The sequence below is a fragment of the Sciurus vulgaris genome, assembly GCF_902686455.1.
Source record: "Sciurus vulgaris genome assembly, chromosome: 12".
Lineage (NCBI taxonomy): Eukaryota > Metazoa > Chordata > Mammalia > Rodentia > Sciuridae > Sciurus > Sciurus vulgaris.
Window position 1 is genome coordinate 87,072,334 of NC_136473.1, and position 17,216 is coordinate 87,089,549.

Here is a 17,216-nt window from a genome sequence, read left to right on the forward strand (position 1 = left end):
TGAATGGCCTGAGAACATACCAAATATTTAAATGTGTAAGATGTTTCTGCACACCTGCCTCAAATTTGAAGAATGTTGGATTCAAAATTTATTTGATTATAGGTTAGGAGAAGACAAGTGCTTTCACATCTGATTAAGCATTATCTTAGTCCATTAAGATTTCCATAGTAAAATATCATCATATCATATTATAAACAACAGAAATTTAATTCTTTCAATTCCAGGAGCTGGGAAGTCCAAGGTCATGCTCTGGGCAAATTAGATTCCTGGTGAGGGCCTGCTTTCCAGTTCTTAGGCGGCCCTCTTTTCACTGCGTCCTCTCATGGTAGAAAGAGCAAGACATCTGGTTTGGGGCTTAGGGTTAGGGTTAGGGTTAGGTTAGGGTTAGGCCTCACCTCCAAATATTATTCTGGATTAGATTTGCACAAAATGACATTTTTGTGGTGGAGGGGCACACAAACACTGAACCTATACAAACCATTTCTTATTTGATGGTAGTAAATATGAAGAAATTTTTCATACAGTATATTACTGTATTTTTCTCATATTTAAGCCTTATAAAATTTGAATGTAGTAAATCCTGTCCTGGATCAAGTCCATATTCATGTCAGTCATTTTGCATTATCTAAAGAGTCTGTGTGTTCTGTGTAAATTGTGGGAAATAGGGAAAAGATAGCTGAGTATTTGTATAGTCGTCAAGGAAGATTTTACTGCATTTTGACCAATTCTGCTCATTACCAACAAAGATCTCCTCAGTAAAATTCATATAAATCTCCAAACCTCTAATTTTCATAAAAAAAAAAAAACATGTCATTGGGAAGATGAAAGATGAAAGGAAACTGGATGAAAGATGATACTTCCTGTTTCCTGTTTGAATTCAGTTTATCTTTTGACACATATTTTTATTTAAATTTTATGTTTAGAAAAATTAGAAAATTTAGAAAAATTAGGGCAACAAAAATTTTAAAAAGTAGTTTGTATTTTAAAAAACAGGTAAGTTCTATTTTAGGCTTAACATATCCTGACTACTGCAATTTAGCATTAATTCTACTTTTATTTTCCTGAATGAGGCAAAAATAGGACTATGTTGGCTTATGTAATAATTACAGTCTAATGAATGAAAGGATGTAAGTTTATCTCATATAATATTTGTTTTTCTTGGTAATTTATGAAAAAAATGAGTATATTCTGACCTTTTTGCCTTAGGGGATTTTAGATAACGTGATGAGCAATGTTTACCTTCATTTATAGTTTTGCAAGTTGCAAAAGCATCATTAAAGTGAATATTCCTTCGATTTGTATTCTATTTTTAAGATAACAGCAATAACAAAATATGCACACAGAGAGAGAGAGAGAGAGAGAGAGAGAGAGAAGGAGCATCAATTAAATCTTAACCCACTATTAACATCGAATTTTGTGTGAAGAGACTATTTCTTTTTGATTACATAAAAACATAACAACAGCATAGTGGGTATAATGAAAGATCAGCTTATACATTCTACTCTCTTTCTCAAATCTCAGATGATTTTAGTGTTTCAAAACACTAAAGTTTTGAAATTCAAATAACTCATCACTGCCCAAAATGCCAGTTTTCTCCTACTGAAATTAAGGAACAAGTAAATGTCAGGAGGTAGAAACTTCATCATTCAGCAATTAGAGAGTCAGATATGTACTTGCTTACAGAGCTTTCAGATCCCCATTCTCCCCTACAGTTAAAAGAAAGTCTGCTGTCTCTCAGCCCACACTGGATTTATCAAAGGCTTATTTTATGGAGGGACATTGTGAAATGGGAAACATTGGACACAGTTGAGGGCCAGAATTAGGACAATGAATTCTGAGAGCAAGAGAAAAGTTATATTCTGTATGCTTTATCCTTCAGCAGCAAATAGAAGCATCTTCCTTAGGGTTAGTGACTAAGCCAAATAGGAAGGTCAGAAAATAGACATGAGAGATTCTCTAATTCACTAATCCAGCTAGATTACCATGAACTCACAATAAAAAAAGTCTTGCACAGAATTCCCAATTTATTGTTCCCTTAATCTTTAAATATGAGAAGATAACAAAAAATTTCCTGATAACTCAAGAAAACTTCTAATATTGAAATATAGATACCAAAATAAACAATTAGGAAGGAAAAAGATTACAAGTAAAATGGACCACTGAGGAAGGAGAAAAACTAAAAATATAAAATAAAAACATTCACTTTATGTTATTTACTCAAAAGAAATAAATATGTATCCATAACAGTAACATTACTAGAACTACCCCTAATTTGGAAACAACCAAATGTCTTTCAACTGGTGAACAGATAGGAAAAATATGTGATGTATTCATACAAGGGAATTCTGTTTAGAAACATAAATAAATGACTTACATGAGCTATAACTTTGAATGAACCTCAAAAACATATGCTAAATGAGGACAGAGAGAAGAGACCAATAGTGTATAATTTCATTCATATGAAATGCCCATAAAAGGCAAATGTATGGAGACAGAAAGTAGATTAGTTACTTACCCTGGTCTTGGGTACCATAATTGCTTTACTCAGTTCATGTTGGCTACTAACCTTATAGGCCTAGAAATAAGATACTAAATATGTTAGTCATCTTTTGCCATTGTGACCCAAAGTCGGATTAAGAACAATTTTAGTGAAGGGAAAATTCGAAGCTCATGGTTTCAGAGGTCTCAGTCCATAGATGCCCAGCGCCATTGCTCTAGGCGCAAGGCAAGGCAGAACATCAGGGCAGAAAGGTGTGGAGAAGGAAAGCAGCTCAAGGCATGACAATCAGAAAGCAGAGAGAGCACTCTTGCCCACTAGAGACAAAATATAAACCCTAAGGGCACACCCCCAGTGACTCACCCCCTCCAGCCACACCCTGTCTACAATTACTGCCCAGTTAATCCATCTGATAAGATTAATGCACTGATTAGGACAAGGCTATATTAATATATTAACCCAATAATTTCACCTTTAACCTTTCTTGCATTGCCTAACACTAATTATTATTCTCATTCTAATTAATAAAACAAAGCCCGGTTCACAGAGACTGTTGCCGAGTATTTCCTCATACAATCACTGCATCCATATTCTTATTAATAGTAATTTGGGATTTCTCAACAGCCATACTGCAAGTCAGAAGACAATGGGATGACGGCTTCAAGATTCGAAAGGAATATTGTTTTTAAACTAGAATTCTGTGCTCAGTGAACACCATCAAACTTGCTTAAGAGTAGAATAAATCACATTTCAAATATGCTGAGTCTCCAAAAATATCCTTCTCTTGTGAGTTTTCTAAGGAAATTACTCCCAGCAGAATCGATGTAAACTTTGAAATTAATCATCGCATGTAGGAAACCAAACATTTTATGGAAACTAGGAGATAAAAATGAGTCCGAAAGAATTCCGAGGATGTTGGTGAAACCACTAGACAGAAAGAGAAACTAGGGCAGTCCAGAAGACTTCAGGGAGATTTCTTTAGAAGATGAAATCTGTATGTGATGCATCTTAACTTTTTTTTTTAAGATTAGAAAATTGTCAGAGTTCAGAATGAGCTATTGTTAAGTACATATCTAAAAAATATGTAATGTAATTTTAATTATATTATAATTATAATTGTTTTATTTTAGACAGTTGTTAACCCTAAAAATAAAACATTCTATCAACAATAAAAATATGCAAGAAATAAATGATAATCTTATTCTATTTATCTCATCTGATGATTGTCCTTAGTTATCATGTGTCCCGAATTTTGATTCAGCCAAAATGATTAACATGTCAGTGACTATGGATTAGAGGTATATGTGAAAAAAGAGTATTAATTCCTTTTTTAAAAAGTGAGAATTTATTAGATAAAAGCAAACACCAAAAAAAAAAAAAAAAAAAAAACAATAAAGAAAAAGTTTTCAAGCATTTTATATACAAATATAGATAGATAGAGACACATATCCAGCTAAAAAACACAAAATGGATTAAATCTTCTGAGATGGAAATAAGAGAAATTATAGTAGGTGGTATTATTTTTCAAAACAAACTGTAACATTCTCTGGCTAAACTATGTATTTATAAATGAAAAACAACTAATAAAGTCATTGGCATAAAATAGTGATGCTATTAATTATTTCTTCAGTTTGCAGTTTTGAGTGCTAAATTCTAGCGTGTTCTAAGAAGAGCTTTTATTTAATGTCAGCATTTCATATAAGAATGTAGTAGGGCTAAACTAATATAAGAACTAAGGCATTGCTTTCTTTGCACTTTAAAGGCAGATCAAGGTTTGCATGCACATCACATTATAGTCTTCAGTATTATAGTATGTTAAATGTAGAGTTTAAAAAGGTATCATAAATTATATCACTATTTGACTTTGGTTTAGTTTAGTAGACAGCTTTAAAATGACAAATGATAAGGAATATTCATATCAAATCCTATAAAATTTATAAATATACTGGAATTTTATCTCATATTTTTCATGCTGGTCTATAAATTGGTGAAAGGAAAGTTCACACACAAGCAATGGGTAAATCAGGAGTGGCTAGAAAATCAATCTGGGAAAGAACAGGGTACAGATGAATCTGTTTCTACCGGTCACATAATAGCATACCTGAAGAACTTATAACTACATGTGTTTTTATTTAAGGAAATTTTTGCAAACATCAGATTCTCCTGGTTCAAAAAAAACAAATACCAAAAGCACAAGGACCCATATCTCTTTTAGGGGATAAGGGAAAACCATATTTACCTCCACAACAGTTCACACACAATTCTGAAATCCAGAAAAAAAAGTCACCAACTCATTTAGTGGCAAAGCTTCTTCTGAACCATTATCAGATTACTTAAGTTTAATTATTTCAATTATAGAGGATATTGATACTTTTCATTGTAGCAGTACTAATGTTTTCATTAGAAAAAGCTAACCAGTTCTCTGTTGGGGCAGCATATGATACACTAACATCTTTCCAAAATCGGAAAAATTCTGAATTAACAATCATACTTATTTTTTTGGTTTTTGGATAAAAGGTGAGGTTTCATTTGCCTCTAGTTTTACAGCATACTGAAAATCACATTTGCTTAAAGTATACTATAATCAGCGAAAATTTTACTAAAAAAGAGAAATAATTGATTTTAAAGCATTTCATAGCATCAACATATTTTATAGGGTACTCAATAAATATTTGAATCTTAGTTATCTAGATTATTGGTCACCTTTATAACCAATAAATACTCTAGCCTTTAAAAATGTGCCTAGTGGTCACTTATTAGGAAAACAGGCTTGTAGGTATACACAAAAACCTCCTTTGTATTTTGCTTTGACAGAAGAGAAAATGAAGAATCTGTTGAAATCTGCCTCTTGAATATTGTGATTTAAGTCCTGTTTTAGGAGATCAAAATACCTTTCTGGACTGTTGAAGTCCCTGAAAAACTATGCAGCTCAATAACCTTTATTTTAACTACTCTTACTTTGTAATTTTGACCCAATTCTTTTCTGGACCATTCCTGATAATAAACATCAAAATGTATGTGGAAAAAAATGTGCATAGTGAAATAGTCACTGACCAGGCCATCTGTCAATCATGTGCTCCTTACTAATAAAATGAAAATTAACATTTAAATATTTTGTTAAAATAAATCTTTACTTTTATAAAATTTCATTAATAAGATTAATTTAATAAGAATTAGGATGGATTTATTTATTTATCTTACAATTCTTGCTACCTATTCTTTGCTGTCATTGACTCTAACAATGTTTTTTCCTTATGGTCAATATGTCAAGTATTCTGGGATAAATAATTCCCGGTAGGCAACATTCAAAGGTTTGTTACGCATTTCTTATATTAGCAGTTAGTAGATAATAGTAGGTAATGATTAGATGAATTATATTACATCAAAGAATAGAGTTGAATGTTTTATTTCTTCCTATTTAAAAATGAATATAATTTTTTCCTGAAAATTATACCTAAGGATAAGTTTTAAAATGCCTAAATATTTCCCTATTATAAGTTGATCAGGAAGATGGATTTTTAGACTCTATAATGAATGTGAAAGTTCAGAATATTTCTCTCAATTACATTTATATGTAAAAGAAAAAAATCAATCTTACTATAAGATCCAAAATTAAAACTACTGGCACAGATATCAATACCAATAATGATTATTGAATGTAAATGATTATTTCCAGTATTCTCTTCTGAATATAGTAACTCTGTAAGATATTGATTATATTTTATTTTTTCCTATTAGTCGCACTTTTTCTTTCTATCAACTTAAAAACACAATTTTAGAAAACAAAAATAACAAATCTTTGGTAAACATTAAAAATAAGAGCTTATTCTCAACCCACTTTTATTCAAAAGTCCTCTGATAGATAAGCACATAGATTATTCAGTGTTACATGGTTATGTCATATTGTGTCCTTGTTCATGATTGTTTCATGTATGTATCGTTGTCATTGTCTAAATTGTATTTTGTGTGTTTTCTTTTTCTCTTCCTTTGTGTCAGTCTCGAGAAATAGCATCACAAGTAAGTACCTTCTGTTTGTCTCTCTTTCCGAAATTGTGCAATTTTTGAATTCAAAATAATTAAAGGAACAGAACATTAAAGAATAAATTTGGTATTTCCAGCTGAAAATAAAATAAATCATACTGAAATGCTTTCAAGTTTTAGCAAGTATATTTCTCCTAAAGGAATGCAAATTGATACTACCGTTCATCTTCAAATCATGTGTATGTATTAATCCAGTTTGGACTTTTTCAGATTATCAGTGTATCAAAATTATAAGTGCTTGAGTAATGATTGAGAAACTAATGAACATAATGAATATTTAAAAGCCTGAAATTTTGGTCAATTTTAAATTTCTTAAGATAACTGTATAGGCAGAATTGTGCCTTAAATAATTAACAGATTCATTCCATCTTTCAAAATTTCAGGGCTAACTTAAACTGAATTTAAGGCACAAATTGATGTTTTGAATAAATATTAAGATTGAAAAAAGGAAATGTACTAACCATCTTTCCTCGTATTTGCTATTTTAAAGATTAAATTCTAAGGTGGTTTTATGTTTCAGTATTTTTGTACTAATTAAAATTAATGAAAAAAGATATTTCAAGATACAACTATAGTTCTTAAAGTGGTCCAAAAATCAGTGTTGCTTTGCTTTTCAAATGCTTAATATCAAGCAAACAGATCCTTCTCCCGCTGTACCGGAAAACCCTAATGCTATTCTTGGTACAAGCCCTGATGAGACGTAAAAGCATACAGACTCCAGACATGAATTTTAGAAGCTGTTTTACCTAACTGAAGTGTCTAAGAATGCCTTAAGAATATTTTTGTAGTGAGACTATTTAAATCTACACAGCAAATTTTGAGCACATAATGCATTGTTATTAACTGTAGTTACCATGCTGTGCATTAGGTCTCCAGAACGAATTGAAAGATTGCTCCTTTGAACAACATCTCCCCTTTCCCCACATCTCTTGATCCCCGATAACAAAACATCTGCTCTTTTTTTTTTTTTTTTCTTTTTTTTATGAGTTCAACTTTTTCAGAGAAAGAAAACCTGGGTGACACTGAATGACATGCCACATGGAATAAGCCAGACACAGGAAAGCAAGTATTCTTGCCATTTTTAAAGAGCAAACTGAGACTTAGGCATTTATTAAGGCACTTAGGTTCTTAGGAAGTGCTAGGTCTGGATTTAGAATTGATTAGTGACACCACCATATCCATTTTTAATCATTAGATGTCACAGTTCTAGCCACCTTCTCTTTTCCACCATCTGTTCTGAGGTCAATAAATGCTTTGTTTGAAAACTAACATGGGAATTGATGTTTGAACCCTCAATGTATGTTCACAGAAGCCATGTTCATATTGTTTTGTTCTTCTGTTTACATACTACCTCAGAACACTCATTGTGTCTTTCAGTAACAGAGATGACCTCTCTGATAGTGGATGGAAATTTGTTTTTTGAGGACTAGGTATCCCAGTTCCTTAACATGAAGAACAAACTTGTGATCTTCTTCTCCAACATCCTACCTCTTCATGTACCAGAATCACAAGCATATAGTGAGGGTAACACTAGGCACCAAATGCAGTCATCCAGGTGTTTGGAATACATCAATAAATAGAACATTTCTCAGGAAACTGGTACAAAACTTCAGGACTATTCTTAGATTTAACTACATCTTAGTGAATTTAATATGCCAAATTTTTCTTCTCTTCAATACCTTATATAGTTCTGCCAGATTAATGATTATTTCCCTTACTTGACTCATGTGATGAATCTTTAGTGTATATTTGATGCCTGGTGTTTCAAGTCAAGAGTTATCCTTATTGTATTTGAAGCAGTGCTAAACTTTAGCAGTATATTACCAATACTTCGGTTCTTGTTCCTGGTACAAATCAATGATCCAGGTATTTTCCTGAACAGTGAGTACCAGACTTGGGAGAAGATGATCTGCGTTTAAATCTTGGCTCCTCTTTATGTTAAGTGCATGTGAACTTGGTCTATGTTCAACATGAAGTGAAGGGAAGATTAAGTAGTAAACATATCCCCACGTCTTAAGTTAGAAAAAAGGAAGAGATTTGGGAAGTGATTCAGAGTTAATGGCACATAACTGTGTGGCCAAGTACCGAAAAACAGACTTTTTCTATTGTTTTTTGCTAGTGCTTCACTTTTTTTTTTTGGGGGGGGGGGAGGGGTGCTGGGGATCAAACCCAGGGCCTTACAAGGCAAGCACTCTACCGACTGAGCTATCTCCCCAGCCCCCTAGTGCTTCACTTTTTAGTAGATGGTACTGCCTCAGAAAATTGTCATGTTGATACACTCAAACTTATATAAATAAAACCTATGAGGTCAGTATTCCTATTTTGGATTAATACCTTATTATATTAGTGAGACATAGATATATTCAGAAATCTTTAGTGTATTCTACTTCACGCACAGGCACATAAACACTCAGACACACGCACCTATCCTGAGTCCCAGTTCATCTATAATTCTCTTCTATTTTCTTTCTCTTGCTTTTTTTTTTTTAATAACACAGGACGCTTACCACTGAATCACATCCTCATCCCCCTTTTTTTGTAAATATTTTATTTTGAAACAGGGCCTTGCTAAGGTCTTGCTGAGGCTGGCTTTGAACTCACAGTCCTCCTGCTTCAGCCTCCTGAGTAGCTGGAACTACAGGCATGCGCCACTCTACCTGGTTTACTTTATCTTTTATAAAACTTTTATTTTTTAATCTTTTTCTAACCTTTTTTTTTTCTAACCTCTTTAATACTCTTTTTTTCTAATATTTTCTTGCTCTTGTGATTCTTAATCTTGTTCTTTCCCAGTGCCAGGAGAGCATTTCTTACTTTCATTATTTACTTTTTTTTAACTTAGTAAGGATCTCAGTGGCACACTGATTAACAAGATGCTATTCAAAAGCATCCCATCTACTTGATTTAATTGAACTACATAGTCATGACTTTTGTACACATAACATCTTAAACTGGAGAGAGATCATTCTTCCACTTTGCACTGACACAGAAACAAATTAAGCCCTTACAGCTCCTTTTCAAATGGCTGCTGGAGTTGAAGAAATGGGAATTGATTTGAAAATTATAAAGGTTATCTAAGTCACCTAGGTCTTCAGAAGTGAATGGTGATCTGTAACTGATATGTTTGAATCAATAATGCTATTTTAGATTGGTTATTACAAAGAATATAAATATTTGTATTCACCAGTTCTTCCTGTGTCTACTCTTCAATTAAGGCATTAAATATAATAGAAATTGTCTTTCCATAGTCTGATTTATCCACTGGTTCTCAAATGCTGAAAAGGATAAAGAAGTTGTGTGGGTGTGTGTGAGAGAGAGAGAGACAAAATATTTGGGGCATGGAAGGGGAGGTGTTTTACACTATATTACAATTTTTGTACTAGTGTTTCAGAACCTTATGTTTAGGTCCTTTCTTCTGGAACATAATGTACTTAAAGTGATAGAGTGATAGCTCCCCTACAGCATGTCTATAAATTCATGTGTACACAGACGTTCATACATGTGGAAACTATTGTTGTAGGCTACATGTTCCTGTTGTTCCAGAAAATGGCAAGTGAAATCTGTACTAGGAAGGTGACAGAGCTGAAAACGAAACCATGGTTTTGACAATGTAAGAAGAATGTGATTGTCTTTGTCAGGATGTTGAATCTATATATTTTATCTGTTCATACTCATATTTGTTGATTTTTTTATAGATAGTTTTGCATACTAAAACTATTCAAGTGTGTAAGAATAATTTACACACATATATTTATGATACATACAAACCTCAATAGGTACTCTCAAAGGACATTCTGTATAGAAAAAAAAATGTCCCTGCATATGGTTATTACTAGACATAAAATGAATCATTTGGTATGCGCAAACTTTTTAGTTTCTGCATAAAAACAAAAGTTAAATATGATGAAATTGGTCTTAATTTTCTTCAAACTTTAATTTTGATCTCTGGCACAACTCAGGACACTACATTCATATCAAATTATTATTATGTGGGTGAAAAAATATCTTGAGGTGCCAAAAAAGTATTTGAAAAGGTATAGTAATAATAGTTTGAATAGTGATATTACTTTTTGACTTGCTATTTTTAGAGGGAAAAGCAATACTATACCTTCAGAGAAGATGAACACAGTGCTTACTTAAACCCTGTTTTCTTATTATTGTATCCAGTATACCTTAGACTAGAGCTTAATATATATTTACTGAACTCAGTCACAGGTATTCTCAATATGAAAGCATCCTTTTCACTTTGCATAAACCCCATCTTACACAATTTTATTTATACTGCCCCTGTCAATAATTTTTGTCCTTAACTATATATGTTAATGTTTATGGGCGTATGCCTTGTTTTTCTTCATAGATTATAGTTTGATAATGGGGAGAGGCATTTAGAGCACAGTTTATCTGCTCTACCACCTAGAACTAGTATTTGAGTATATGGAATGGGTGTCGTTCACTGGAGAAATGTTTTGAACATCCCACAGAGGCTGAATGGGTGCCCCCACCCCAAATTTGGTCTGATGATGTCATTCATGTGAAAAGAAGGTCTGATGAGGGCTGATGAGACTTTGAGGACAAGGTGGGCTCCCAAGCAGACCCATAAATGGTTTGGGGGACAGAGAGCATGAACTATCTTTGCTTCTCTTGTAATTAGGGACTAGGAATGGGGTAAAGATTGCTATGCACAGGGAATATAAACTGCCCACTGTCATGAAAGGAACGAGTGTCTAGACTATATGCTCAACTCATCTGGATGTGGGCAGAAGGGTTTGTAGAGGTTTGAAAGCTGTCATCAGTAAAACATTAAAAATAGATTCAGAATTTGTTACAGTTCACCTCGGATGTCAAATGACTTAAATGTGCTTTGCTTTGTTCAGAATTTAAACTTGTTTAAAGTAACCTGGGACTTGTAACCTGTGGTTGTCATGGAGATAGAAGTTCTTTTGAATTCTTTGTCTAATTGCCCCGTGTTGTCTATTAGAGAGAAGTTATATGTATCTTGGTCAGCATAAATATGGGACATCAGGAATTATGAAGGTTATAAAGAGTGTTTTTAAAAGCTGTGTATTGTGGCTTTAATGTGTGCAAAGATATGTAACCTTGATTTTGATTTTATATATCTATGAGGCAGATTTGTAGAGATCTTGACCTCACAGTAGGCAACCTGTTTGCTTTCATTGGCTAGGCCAAAGAGCCAGACCACAGACAACAGCCCAGAAGTCTATAAAAATGTGTAAATGAAGCCGATTATTATCTAAACCATCTGGTGCCAAGATATTCCCTGAAAGTTTGACCCATTTTTGCTGATCTGTTAGTCCTGTCTTTTATGCGATTTTCCAGCAAGTTTCATCACATTTAATAGTAATACTAAGTTGATTCCAAGAGACTCCCTAAGTGTACAAAGGATCTGGAATAGGAATGAGCTGTTCATCACTGTAGCATCTGACAAGGCATCCCTCCTGTAGAAGGAGTTTGGCCCTTTCCTGAAGGTCCATTTTCATTTTAGCAAGCAGAGCTTGGCGACCATGCTAATCTTTCAGGGTGCTGCTTTCATGACCTGAAGCATAGTGGACTACTGAGTGCATTTAGAAGTCATCTTTGAAGGCCTTAAATTTTATATTGGATAGCCAGAAGGTCTTATTTAGTCAAAGTGGTTCTCAGTACCAAAGAGTTAACTTAATTTAATTTATTATTCATTGCATCAGAACCCTATGCCTACTATGGAGTATTTTAGAACCATGAGAAATTCACACAAGGCAATCGTCCTGATGGTCAAAGTGAGATTTATCTACTGATCTTTTACTTTATATTTAAAAAGCACTCTCTTCCACCTCCCAAGAATGTACAAATTACCTTAATTTCAGTTCCTTAATTTCTCCAAATTTAAGGAACTTTCTTTGAATTTAGTAGTGTCTCCAAAACATCAATTTTAACCCCAATTTAAGGCTCTGAAGATTTGCCTTCTGATGGAGGCGATGAAGTTAATTCAGAACCTACATTGTAGAGGCACAAAGCATTCAGCTCCCTCTTATCTTTTTGTGTTATTAATTCTATTAGGAAATTAAGAATTTCGAAGTGGAATAAATGACCTTAATTTTGGGCAGTTTTATTTTTGTTGTTGTTTTTATTAGTGCATTATAGTTTATATCTAGTAGTGGGTTTTCATTTTTTGTTTTGTCTTTTGAATCTGTTTTGATTGTCGCAGCTGTTACTACCTGTTGCTTTGTGTACATTGAAACCTCTCTCTGCTGTGCTCATATTTTTAAGCCTCTTCTCCCAGAGCTTCTCAAATTAGTACCCTCAGGGTTATAGGCCTCTCTGATATTATAAGATTTAAGTACCCTAGGTTTAAATTGAGTTTGAATTAATGCCTTAACTTTCAAAGTTATGAAATTGAAATGGGAAGTTAATAGAGATTGTACCTAATATAAATAAACCTTATATTTATAGAATTATAGATGGAACTGAAAAATACCTAAGAGGCCACAGAGAAAGTATGCCTTTTAGATACAGAAATGAGGTCAAGATTAAGATAATATTCATGATTCCACCAAGTTATTAGCTTTTTAAAAAGCTATTATTTGAGCTTGAAATTTTTTAATGACAATTACACTTTAGAATTTAGAGTTTTACAACAAAACTTTCATGATTTGTCTTCAATTTTTTTAGGAAAATCAACATAAGTATTAATGTTACTATTTTATAAGAATCTCAGTTGATGTTCTCAAGGACATAAAACATTCACCTAATGTGGTTGAAATGACAGCCTGGTTATTTAATTCCAAATGCAGTATTTTTTTCAGACTGTAAGATTACTTATTTTCTAATTATTTCTCTAATTCTGAAAATATGTTGAAAATATATGTAAATGCAAAGCTATTCTCTGTCTTGGTTTTCATCAGACATTATCTGAACATATCAAATGGAGCTTTTAAAAATAGATAAAACATATTTCTGTAGAAATTTTTAAATTAAAAAAAATCCAGTGGATCCAGAATTACTAACCATGTTGCATATGGATTTCAATGTAGATGGTCTGTCAACTATTCCTATAATTTAACCTTTGTTTAATGGAAAACATTAGATAGGGGTTCTTTTATAAAATGTAATGTTGACACATCTTGAGTGATGTTATTTTCTTCAGCAGCAATTCCAAATGCCTTCAATCATAAATCAGATAGCACTATTTTTTTAAAGTATCATGAAACCTATAAAACTGTTCTTAAGGGAGTCATGAATCCAGATTGCAAAGAGTCACTTTCAGACTACTAGGTGAATTGACTTATTTTAAAATACCACTTTGTTCCATGGATTGCTCAATAACCTATGACACGAATAACTACTCAATAAAAATTTGAGAGGATGTTGAGTCCAGTCATTTTGATATGTGTGTAATACATAGAAAATTGCTAGATAGATTACATTTGTGTTTCTGACACTTTGACCCTTTCTAAAAACTATAAAGTAACCAAGCTATTTTAGGCATAAGAAATATTTTCTTATTTAAAGTTTTAGTTCTTATTCCTGCAAAGAGATATTTTTAACTTTATTCAATCACATTGTTTAGCAATTACTTAGAAAATTGTATGCCTTTAAAAAGTTAATGTTTTATGTATAAGTCAAGGAAACAAGTAGAAGCTGACTTCACAAGGACTTGCATTATGCCAGACCCTCAAGTTAAGAGCACGTTGAACAACCAGAAGTTGAGAGGAACAGAGATGCCTCACACTATTTTAAAGCTAATGCTACACTAAGAGCCCTCAAGACACCTGAACCCTATACTTCTGGGGTTTGAAGTGTAGAATACTATGTCAGATAAAATGAAAGCATATTATGAGTCAAAAAAAGTTAAAGATTTAAATTAGTAAGAAAATTTCCAGAAGAGCATTATGAAAAAAAGAGTATATATTCTTAGACACATTCTGTAGAACATATGCAAATGTATTTTTTCATTGATATTAATTTCTGATTTTTCACATTAATAATTATATTGGGCTTCTAACAACAAAAATACAAAAAAGTTAAACCATGTTCTCTAATTATTCACAGAAACTGTGAGAATAATTCACAGAAACAGTGCAGTGTAATAAGCATCCAATTTCACTTTAGATACGCTTTCTCTTCTTCAGATTCACTAAGCTAAGAATTTGATTATAGCACTCTGAATTCTTGTGAAATATAGTCAGCAACAAAGAAAACTGTACCAAAAATATGAGTCATTCTCTCCTTTTAATATCCATTTTACACTGTTATGTGACCCTCATAATTCTTTCACACATTTTACTATTCTTTCATAAAACCTCATAACTAATATTTATTGAGCATTTTCTCCGTCAGGCATTATCTTGTACACTTTTAATGCATTATCTCTTTTATATCCTCAAAAATAATTGGTGGACAAAGTAATAATATAATTGCCATTTTTTAAGATGGGAAAAATGGGAATAATCTTAGAGTTTGCATTACATAACTAAGAATACAAAGCTTTTAAGTGATAGAGCTGGTATTTAAACCCAAGTTTATCTGAGGTTAGAAGCCCTGCTTTTAACTATTCTCTCATTCTGGTTCTTAGTCAGGAAAAGGTCCTAATGGAAAATCACCCTACTACATTATTTCAACTAGATCACAATGCCATGTTCAAAACAGAGTACAGATACAAGCAGACAATGAAGTTACATTAGATAACTAAATGTATAAACAGACCTCTTTTTAAAACACACATGTGCACACACACACACATTCAGTGCCCATGTAATATAATAACTAATGTTTATTAAAGTTATTGAAATTATAGATTATAATTTTTATTTGTACATATTATTTTATGTAAAAATTGGAATTGACCTGTTTTCTTTATATATTAATATATGAATTTTCACAAGACTTCTGTAGGATAGAAGATGAGTCTTACTATTCATTTAATGAATTTCTGTTGTATAAAGAGATCTAGGAAACATCTCAAGTAACACTCAGATTTGTATCTTAGCCTACAAAAATTGAGTTTATTTTTCATTATGTGATGTTGGAAGGATGAAAGAAGGGAATTCAAATTCTAAATATATGAGGAAAAATCTTAAGTGTTTTTAGTTTTGATTACTTAAAATTAATCCCCAAACTCTTCTCATTCCTTTGTTCTCTACTTAAGGTGAAATTTACAAAGAGATACTACTTATTTTATGAGTTTATTAAAAAATGTACCTGCAATTCTTAATGATTTTTACCATGTAAATCATGGTATTCCCTTCTTTGGAGATTTCAAAATGATGGTGAAACTACATTTAATATTGTTTAACCAATGTGTACACAAACTTGAGTCCATACTTTACATGTATACTTTATAGCATGCCTGATACCCATGACCAAGGAAAAGCACTTACAAAGACAAATCATTTCAATTCAATGCCTGCTTGAAAGTGAAACATATTTTCACCCTCCCCTGTAAAATACTTATCAGCTTATGATTCCATGACTTGAATTATAAGTGACATTATATGAACTTAACATTTTTAGTATTTGGTCTGGAGAAATTACTAGTTTTCTACATTGTAGGAAATCAAACTTACTCATAGAGTTATGACTACAGAGATATGACATAACTTTGCAATCAAGTGTTAAATATGAGTGAACTGATATATTTTCATATCTGCTACCACTACATATAAATTGCTGAGCAAAGATTGATATTCTTTATTAATGATAGATATTACTCAAGAGTTTGTCTTCTACTTCCACAGAAGAGGATTTTCATTTTATTATCAAGTAGGTGATATTAGGATAAGTTAAGAGTTATAAAGATATTCTTTGTTGCAAGACCATGGTATTAAATTTTTAAATGCATCTGCTTAGGTTTTGCTACATAAAATATGATTTCTAAAATTTTTAACCACATAACACCATGAATATAGGAAAGTCAAATAAATTATTTTGATGTCACTAATGCAGCACTGTTTTATAACAGAAATATGAATGAATATTTGTATTTTTGTTTGAATTTTATTGTAAGGTAAAAAATTTCCTAGCTTGTTATGGAGAGAGTTGTAAGGCGTTGATTGAGCCTCCATAATTTATATCTCATTTAAAGGGTTTTATTGGATCTGCTTCCTTACCTTACTTAAATTGGTAATTTAAACTCTATTACTTTGAAAATCAGCAATAAATGCATGTTATACCTGAAGTACAAGTGTCCATCTGTAGAAGAGAACACACAGCAGATTCATAAAAGCAGCTCTTAGGTAGAGCAGAATTTAGGAAACTGTTCATTTGCATGTGCTTGCTTTTAGGAAGTCAGTCTTTCTGGTTTGATGGGTGTTGCATTTCATATGACTACCAGATATGGTGTTGAAAGAGTAAAATTTTACTTGTGAAGGAGAGATTCTTACAGTAAAAATCAGATTTGGTAGTAAAAGAGTAAGTCAGAATAGACTTTGTGAGTTTGTTCATTGTTTTCCCCTCCTGTAGAGAATAAACTGGTTTAAGCTTTAGTTGTGATTCTACAAGGCATTTGTGAAGCATTACTATTTACAACACAGTTTTACTTAGAATGTTTTCTGAAATGTTTTAATATTTTAATCAGAAAAGCATCTTCTGTGGTGAATAATGAAGCATGAGTTTAAAAATGCATTTTTTGTCTTCTTCCAGGACATATGAGAGAGTTTAAAAAATTCAGATTTTATAAAGTTTAGTC

The 17,216-nt window shown here is 32.2% G+C and overlaps 1 protein-coding gene across 7 annotated transcripts in view; it reads left to right on the forward strand.

Annotated features, from left to right (window-relative positions):
• KCNT2 (potassium sodium-activated channel subfamily T member 2) overlaps positions 1-17,216 on the forward strand; it is a 371,051-nt gene that overhangs the window by 324,248 nt on the left and 29,587 nt on the right. The gene's annotated exons all lie outside the window — the stretch shown is intronic.